The sequence below is a fragment of the Hippocampus bargibanti genome, unplaced genomic scaffold (assembly GCF_051943395.1).
Source record: "Hippocampus bargibanti isolate YZ-2025 unplaced genomic scaffold, ASM5194339v1 Contig00133, whole genome shotgun sequence".
NCBI classification, from domain to species: Eukaryota; Metazoa; Chordata; class Actinopteri; order Syngnathiformes; family Syngnathidae; genus Hippocampus; species Hippocampus bargibanti.
The window spans coordinates 67,890-77,146 of record NW_028297038.1 but is presented as its reverse complement, the minus strand read 5'-3'; positions in this window follow the sequence as shown (position 1 = coordinate 77,146).

The following is a 9,257-nucleotide window of genomic DNA, read 5'->3' as shown; positions in this document are numbered from 1 at the left end:
ACTTTTATGGTGTATGTATTTAGGCTGCGAGGGCTAATTTAACACATACAAGTCAAAACACGAAGATTCAGCCTTTTATTTAGCTGTGAGGATCATATGAACTTTTTATTGCCTTAAACGCATTTTCAGAGCAAGAGAAACACGTTTTCTGAACAAAATATTTTCTTCATGGTTTGAAGTTTTATGATGAAATTAGTTTCTAAATAGGCTGCACAGTGCTAATATGACACTTATACAAGTCAAAACACGAAGATTCAGCCTTTTGTTTAGCTGTGAGGATCATATGAACTTTTTATTGCCTTAAACAAATTTTCAGAGCAAGAGAAACACTTTTTTCTGAACTAAATATTTTCTTCATGGTTTGAAGTTATATGATGAAATTACTTTCTAAATAGGCTGCATGGTGCTAATCTGACACTTATACAAGTGAAAAACATGAAGATTCAGCCTTCTGTTTAGCGGTGATGATCATGTGAACTTTTTATTGCCTTAAACGCATTTTCAGAGCAAGAGAAACGCGTTTTCTGAACAAAATGTTTTCTGCATTGTTTTAACTTTTATGGTGTATGTATTTAGGCTGCAGAGGGCTAATTTGACACTTATACAAGTCAACACACGAAGATTCAGCCTTTTATTTACCTCTGAGGATCATATGAACTTTTTATTGCCTTAAACGCATTTTCAGAGCAAGAGAAACACGTTTTCTGAACTAAATATTTTCTTCATGGTTTGAAGTTTTATAATGAAATTAGTTTTTAAATAGGCTGCACAGTGCTAATATGACACTTATACAAGTAAAAACATGAAGATTAAGGCTTTTGTTTAGCTCTGGGGATCATATGATTTTTTTATTGCCTTAAACGCATTTTCAGAGCAAGAGAAACTTTTTCTGAAGTTAATTTTTTCTTCATGGTTTTAAGTTTTATGATGAAATTTGTGTGTATTTAGGCTGCAGAGTGCTAATCTGACACTTATACAAGTGAAAAACATGAAGATTCAGCCTTCTGTTTAGCGGTGATGATTATGTGAACTTTTTATTGCGTTAAACGCATTTTCAGAGCAAGAGAAACGCGTTTTCTGAACAAAATGTTTTCTGCAATGTTTTAACTTTTATGGTGTATGTATTTCGGCTGCAGAGGGCTAATTTGACACTTATACATTTGGGGGGGGGGGTTTTTAAAGGTTTTTTTTAAAATTTTAAAATTTTTTTAAAAAAGGGTTTTGGGGAAAATTTTGGTTCCTTTCCCTTTTTTAAAATTTTTTTCCCCCTTTTTTTTTCCCCTGGTTTTTTTTTTTTTTTTCCCCCCAAAACCAATTTTAAAAGTTTAAAAAAAAAATTAAACCCCTTTTAAATTTCCCCCCCGTTTTTCCAAAAGGGTGTTTAAAAACCCCTTCCAACGGTTAAAAGGTTTGGGGTTTAAAAAAAAAAAAAAAAAAAGGGCCCTTTTTTTTCCTTTCCGGGAAAATTTTTCCCAAAAAAGGGGGGTTTTTGGTTTATTTTCCCCCAGGGGAAAATTTAATTTCCCCCCCAAAAGGGAAAAAGGGGGAAAGGGGCCCCCCCGGGGGGGGGCCCCCCCCCCCCCGGGGGGGAAAAAAAAAAAAAAAATTTTTGGGCCCAAAACCTTGAGAACCCCCAAAGGGGGTTTTTTGGGGCCCCGGAAAAGGGGGGGGCCCCCCCCCGGGGGAAAGGTTTTCCCCCCCCCTTTTTGGGAAAAACCTTTTTTTTTAAAAAATTTGTTTTTAAAAAAAATTTTTAATTTGGGTTTTTTTGGGGGCCCTTTTTGGGGGGGAATGGGTTTTGGGGGGAAAGGGGGTTGGGGGGCCCCCCTTTGGGTTTAAAAAAAAAAATTTTTTTTAATTTTTTGGGGGGGGGAAAAAGGGGGGGGAAACCCTTGGGGGTTTTTTTTTCCCCGAAAATTAAAGGGGGGGGAAAAAAAGGTTTTTTTTTTTGGGATTTTAAAGGGTTTTAAAAGGGGGAGGGGGGTTTTTGGGAACCCCGGGGAAATTTTTTTTTTTTTCTTTTTTTTTTTTTTTTTTCCCTTTTTTTTTTTTTTTAACTTTAAATTTTTTTTTTTTTTTTTTTTTAAAAAAAAAAATTTTTCCCCGGGGGTTTTTCCCCCCCCCCAAAAAAAAAAAAACCCCCAAAAGGGAAACAGGTTAAACCCCTTTAAAAAAAGGGGGAAAGGGGGGGGAATTTTAAATTGGTTCCCGGGGGCCCAATTTCCCCCCCAAAAAAGGGGGGGGGGGGGGGGGGGCCCCCCTTTTAACCTTTGGGGAACCCGGAGTTTGGGAAGGGCCCCCGGGGTTTTTGGCCCCCCCCCCCCCTTTTTTTGGCCCTTTTTTTCCCCCCCCCAAAATTAGGGGCCCCCCCGGGGGGGCCCGGGGGTTTTTTTTTTTTTTTTCCCCCCCCTTTTTTTTTCCCCCCAAAACCCCCCCGGGTTTCCCCCCCGGGTTTTTTGGGGGTTTTAAAGGCCCCCCCAAAAAGTTTTTTCCCCCCCCTTTTTTGGGGTTTTCCACCCCTTTTTTCCCCTTTTTTTCCCCCCCCCCCCCCCCTTCCCCTTCCCCCGGGTTCCCCCGGGGGAAAAGGGCCCCCCCTTTTTAAACCCAAATTTCTGGGTTTTTTTCCTGGTTTTAAAACCCCCCCCCCGGAAAAAAGGGGGGGAAAAAAAAATTTTTTGTTTTATTTTTTTTTCCTTTTTTTTTTTTTTTTTTTTTTTTTTTTTTTTTTTTTAAAAAAAAATTTTTTTTTTAAAAATTTAAGAAAAAAAAAATTTTTTCCTAAAAACCCATTTTTAAAAAAAAAATTTTTTTAAAGGGTTAATTTTTTTTTAAAAAAAAATTAAAAAGGGGGGGGGGGCCCCCGGGGGGTTTTTAACCCCCGGGGGTTAAAAAAGGGGGGGGAAAAGGGAAATTTTTGGGGTTTTTTTTTTTTTTTTTTTTGGTTTTTTTCCAAATTTTTGGGGGGGTTTTTTTTTGGGGCCGGGATGGGTTTTGGGGGTTTTTTTTAAAAAAAGGGGGGTTTTTTTTTGGGGGTTTTTTTTTTTCCCCCCCCCAAATCCCGGGGTTTTTGGGTCCCCCCCAAAATAAAAAACCCCCAAAAAAAATTTTTTCCCCCCCTCCCCCCCCCCCCCCCTTTTTTTTTTTTTTAAAAAAAAACCCCCCCTTTTTTTTTAAAAAAAGGGGGCCCCCGGGGTTTTTCCCCCAAAGGCCCCTTTAATAACCCCCTTTTTTAAACCCTTTTTAAAAATTTTAAAAAAAAAAAAAAAATTTTTTTTTTAAAAAAAAGGGGCCCTTTTTTTGGCCCCAAAAAGGAAAAAAACCCCAAATTTTTGGGGGGGCCCCCCGGGTTTTTTTTTGGGGGGAAAGGGAAATTTTTTTTTGGGTTTGGGGAAAAAAACCCAAAAAGGGAAAAAGGTTTTTAAATTTTTTAAATGGGGGGAAAAAAAAAAGGGGTTTTGGAAAGGGGGAAAAAAAAGGGGTTTTTTTTAAAAAAAAATTTTTTTTTTTTTAAAAAGTTTGGGGTTTAAAATTTTCCTTTTTTTTTTTTTTGGGAAAAAAAGGGGGGGGGGGCCCCCCAACCCAAATTTTTAAAAAAATTTTTAAAACCCCAAGGGTTGGGGTTTTTGGGGCGGGCCCCAAGGGTTTTAAAAAAAGGGGGGCCCCGGGTTTTTGGAATTTTAAAAAAAAACCCAAAAAAAATTTTTAAAGTTTCCATTAAATTGGGAAAAAAAAAATTTTTTTTAAAAAAAAAAATTTTTTTTTGAAAAATTTTAAATAAAAAGGGTTTTTTTAAAAAAACCCCCGGGGAAAATTTTTTTTTTTTTTTGGGGATGGGTTTTTTTCCGGGGGTTTGGGGGGGGGAAAAAAAAGGTTTTTTTAAATTTTGGTTCCCAAAAAAAAGGGGGGGTTTTGGGAAAATTTTTTAAAATTTTTTTCCCCTTTTTAAAATTTTAAAAAAAAAAAAGGGAAATTAAAAATTTTTTAAAAAAAAAATTTTTTAAAACCCTTGGGAAAAAGGGGGAAATTTGGCCCAAACCCCCAAATTTTTTTTTTTTTTTAAAGGGGCTTTTTTTTAAAAATGGGGGAAATTTTAAAAAAAATTTTTTTTTTTTAACCTTTTAAAAAAAAAAACCCCGGGGGAAAAAAAAATTTTTTTTTTTTTTTGGGGAAAAAATTTTTTAAAAAGGGGGGGTTCCCCCTTTTTTTTAAAAATTTTTTTTTTTTTTTTAAAAATTTTTGGGTTTTTTTGGAAAATTTTTCCCTGAAAAAAAAAAAATTTTTTTTGTTTTTTTGTTGGGGAAAAAGGGAAAAAAAAAACCAAAAAACCCAAAAATTTTTTTTTTTTTGAAAAAACCCCTTTTAAAAAATTTTTTTCCCCCCCCTTTTTTTTCCAAAAGGGGGTTTGGGGAGGGGTTTTTTTAAAAAAAATTGGTTTTTTTTTTTTTTTTTTAAAAAAGGGGAAAAAAAAAATTTTTTTAAAAAAAAAGGGGGAAACCCCAAAAAAAAACCCCCAAAAAATTTCCGGTTTTTAAAATTTTTTTGGGTTTTTCCCAAAAATTTTTTTGGGGGAAATTAAAATTTTTCCCCCCTTTTAAAAAAAAAAAGGGGGGCCCCCAAAAAAATTTTTTTTCCCCCCCAAAAAAATTTTTTTTTAAAAAAAAACCCCCCTTTTTAAAAAGGGGGGAAAAAAAACCCCTTTTTTTTAAAAAGGGGTTTTTTTTTGGGGTTGGGAATTTAAATTTTGGGTTTTTTTAAGGGTTTTAAAGGGGGGGGGGGAATTTTTTAAAAAAAAAAAAATTTTTTTTTTTTTAAAAAAACCCGGAAAATTTTTTGGGGCCCCTTTAATTTTTTCCCCCCCACCCCAAAGGTAATTTTTGGCGGAAAAATTTTTTTTTTTTGGGTTTTTTTGGGGGTTTGGTTTTAATTTTTTCCCCCCAAATTTTTTTTTAATTAAAAAATTTTCCCTTCCCCTTTTCCCCCTTTGGGGGTTTTTTTTTAAAAACCCCCAAATTTTAAAAACCCCCCTTTTTTCCAAAGGGCCCAAAAAACCCCCAAATTTTTTCCCCAAGAGAAACACGTTTTCTGAAGTAAATGTTTTCTTCATGGTGCCACGTCTTTGTAGCCCACCTGATGCCATGAGCACCTTGTTGGTGACACCTCCTTATAATAATAATAATAATAATAATAATAATAATAATAATAATAATAATAATAATACATTTCATTTATAAGAGCCTTTCAAATCTGTTAAGATCACTTCACAGTCACAGGAAGTTTTTATGTGGGTGAGCAGCGGCAGCCAATTCACTCAACCCAGAATAACTCAAAAACATAGAATGCTAGCTAGACAGCTAATAGCTAGCGAGACAGATAATAGCTAGCTAGCTAGCTAGATAGCTAATATATTTCCGGACTCAAAAAGCTAGCCAGCTCTATAGCTAATAGATGGCTAGTTAACTCAAAAAGATAGAAAGCTAGCTAGTTAGCTAATAGATAGATAGACAGCTAATATATCGCTAGCTAGCTAGATAGCTAATATGTTTCCTGACTCAAATAGGTAGCCAGCTATATAGCTAATAGATAGCTAGTTAACTCAAAAAGATAGAAAGCTAGCTAGCTAATAGATAGCTAGACAGCGAATATATAGCTAGCCAGCTAGATAGCTAATGTTTCCTGGCTCAAATATAGGTAATAGATAAAGACCAGCAAACACAAAAAAAGCAGGAAGGAGGTTTGCTACGTGTCTTCCTGCCGCCGCCGAGCGCCGTCTTGCCGTAGATAGAGTCCGTCTCCGGGCTCAATCCCCCAGGACCGTGTCGCACTTGGACATGGCGTCTCACTGGTAAACGTCCTCGTCGCCGTCTTCCATAGCGTCCACGCCGAAGGTGCAATTTTGCTGACAACTAAACCTTAATACTACTATACATGTAACTAATGAACCATATAAAATATTAAATCATTTTAAATAAGAACATTAAAAGGTATTTCATGAACCAGGTGTTGACTCTAGAGGGCACTCTTAGAAGAAAATGTTGATAAAAATGTCTTCCGGTTCTCACAGTTCGCAAGGTGGTGATGGTGGTTGTGGATCCCAAAAAAAGCAGGCAGGAGGGAGCAGGATGTTGTATTTGACAACTTGTATTAAAATAAAGTCAGCAGGAACAAAATCTAAAACATCAACGTCACATCCGAACAGAAAAGTACAAAGTATCAATGAAAATCATGAATAAAAAATCTGCCAAGATGAAACATACCTGACAGGGTGCAGCAAAAACATAAAATGCAATGACCCGACACAGAATGGTTGTGCCGGGAGTCCTTTTAACTGCCACTGATTGGAACGACCAGCACCCGTTGGTCGTCAACCAGATCGTGACAGTACCCCCCCCCCCCTCTAAAGGACTGATTCCAGAAGTCCCAACAGTCTCCCAAATGGCCCAACTCGCCAGGGAATAAGGTGGAGACGGCAACCATTTCCTGTCCAATAAAAAAAAGGCGGTGGGCTCATGGGAACGGGACTCGGCCTAACATGGACATGGACATGGACGTGGTACGGCTCGTCGTGTGACACTTCTGATTGGCTGCCGTGCTGAGTATGCAAATTTCAACTGCAGGTAGCCTATGTCTGTGTGCTTGGCGCCGGTACACGTGTACTGTTTGCGCGTGAAGGCGAGAGCGTCCGTGAAGAGTTAGTAGAGCGCGCGGTCAAGACAATCCATCCATGATTTTGCGGAATTTAACACAAGGAGATATGATTGAGCTTGAATATTTCATCGTGTAATAATATGTTTTGAATGTTGAAAGTGATTCCATTTTTCGATAAATGTTGATTTCTTTGACTTTGCACCTTCGATTGAAACTTATTAAAAACAGACGCAATCTTGATCAATCACATTGCATATGTTATTTTAATCTATTTCCATTTCCTCCTCCCAGTATCTGCGAAATAGTATGTAAACGCCATATGTTGCATATTCCTTGAGACAAATTTATTAACAGATCAGGGATATTTTTCACATTTGAAAGACAGTGAATAAATTGGGTTGTAGTGTTCTTACTGTGCTATGAGGCTTGTACACACTACATTTAAAGGACAACCGACACCATTTTCTTTGTTTCCTACTGACATCAGAAAAACGTTTTATAGCATCTGAAATACCTAAAACACGCAGGCTGACATTTTTAGTCAAATGAAAGACACCAATAAAAATTACTTCAAAATGAATCCGGAAATGGTCAGTTTCAGAAGGTCCCACCCCCTTGTTCGTGATGTCACGCCAAGACGTCTTGCCTTGCTCGACAATCAAAACAATGGCTTCAGATTCGGAGAAGATGCTTTCTTCTTACTCATCCAGTTATGAATATGATTCAAATAGTTATGAAGAGGAAAACATCAATGTTTGCAATTGATTAAAGGAGTCCTCCCATATCAATTCGAGCCGTCAATGACAGCAATGTAGCACCCAGAAAATGCAGAAGATGGCGCCCAAGCTCCGTTGGAAATGGGCTGATTTGTCAGCTGGGAATTTGTGTCAGCGAATATCAAATAGTTGTCTTGGTGCAACACACAACGATTCACTATTGCGTTATTTATGTGTTTTCCTTCTATTTTCACCATCAACACGGTTCAACACGAAGTTTTCAGACCAAACAAAGTACCGCAAAATGCATTGTGTGGCGCTTTCTCGGTCAGGGGAATTCCAGGCGTGACGTCATGTCAGGAATCGTCACCAACTCAAAAACAAGACTTCCTGAAGATTCAGCGCGAGTCTTAAAACATAAACTATAGTTATATGCTGTGGAATCTTTGTAAAATACGCTCAGTTGAAGTTATTTGAAGTGATTTTACAAATTATGGACATAACAGTTATGTCCATAATTTGTAAAATGTCCAGACAAGTTATGTCATAACTTGTCCGGAGGCGTCGGTTTGCCTTTAATGCTTTAGGTTTAGTATTTCCCGCTCAAACACTCCCTCCAAATGCTCCTGGCCCGACCCCTCTGTCAAATTTTAGAACCCATTGCGGCCCGCGAGTCAAAACATTTGCCCAACCCTGTGCTAGACATTGAATTAAAATGTAAAAAATAGGGTCTGGCGGTCGTGGTCACACATCCCCCTCTTCACCAAGAGTGAAATTAATGACAGGACATGCAATGCTTTGTTAATTTTAGTTGTCCACTTTTAATCACCAGGGAGCTTTGCCTTTTGATGATGACAACTTGAGGAATCTTTTGGAAAAAGTGAAACTTGGAGTTTTCCACATGCCTCACTTCATCCACATGCCTCACTTCATGCCTCACTTCATCCCTCCACTTGAATACACATAGTATTATCTCATACCTGCATGCACTTTGCTCTTTGCCTTCCCTCACTCTTTAGCGACAATCAGGAAAAGATGATATATCCTACTCCTGGACCGCAAAGAAAGATATCCAAGCCACGAGGATCAGAACCTTCCTCCCCGGAATGAGATTGGTATGTCGCATTCCAAACGGAAACACAAACACAATGTTTATGGCGCATAGAAGACCTGTTTCAATTCCGAATAATCTTGGAATTTCTTCCTGTCATCTGTATAAATCTATGCCTGAGATGTTTACATTTTACCATTTAATGGTAAGGTCTATAAAAGGACCTACATGGGTTTAATCTGGGTTCTCCGTTTCCTCCCACATTCCAACAACATGCATGGTAGGCTTATTCTTCTTTTCCTTTCGACTTTTCCCGTCAAGGGGTCGCCACAGCGGATGAGTGACCTCCATCTTCAGAGGTTTGATTCACATGTTTGTTTTGGCCAAGCTTTTACGTCGGATGCCCTTACTGACACAACCCTCTGTATTTAGCTTGGGACTGGCACAAGAAGACGTATGTCCCTTTTTGGCTACAGAACCAGCAAATCACTCAGTAAAAGGCTCCCAAACACAAAATGGTCATCGGCACAGCAACATTCAAAAAAGCAAAACTATACTCACAATTTGATGATAACACTCATAATCCCCAAAGTGTAGTTTCTTACCAACATTCGAAAAACATCATCTTTGTTCCTTAAATTGTCCACATGCGTCAATAATGAATGTGATAAACACTTTGCTTGCTCTGTGACTGGCTTCATTCAGCAACCAATCTGTCATGTAATATAAAGTCAGCTCTGTGGGACTCCAGTCGAACCTGACTGAAGACAAGCACCATTGGACATGGCTGGACAGGATGACTTTGATTCATTGATGCAAATAGTCATTTTCTCTTTTCTGGAGAA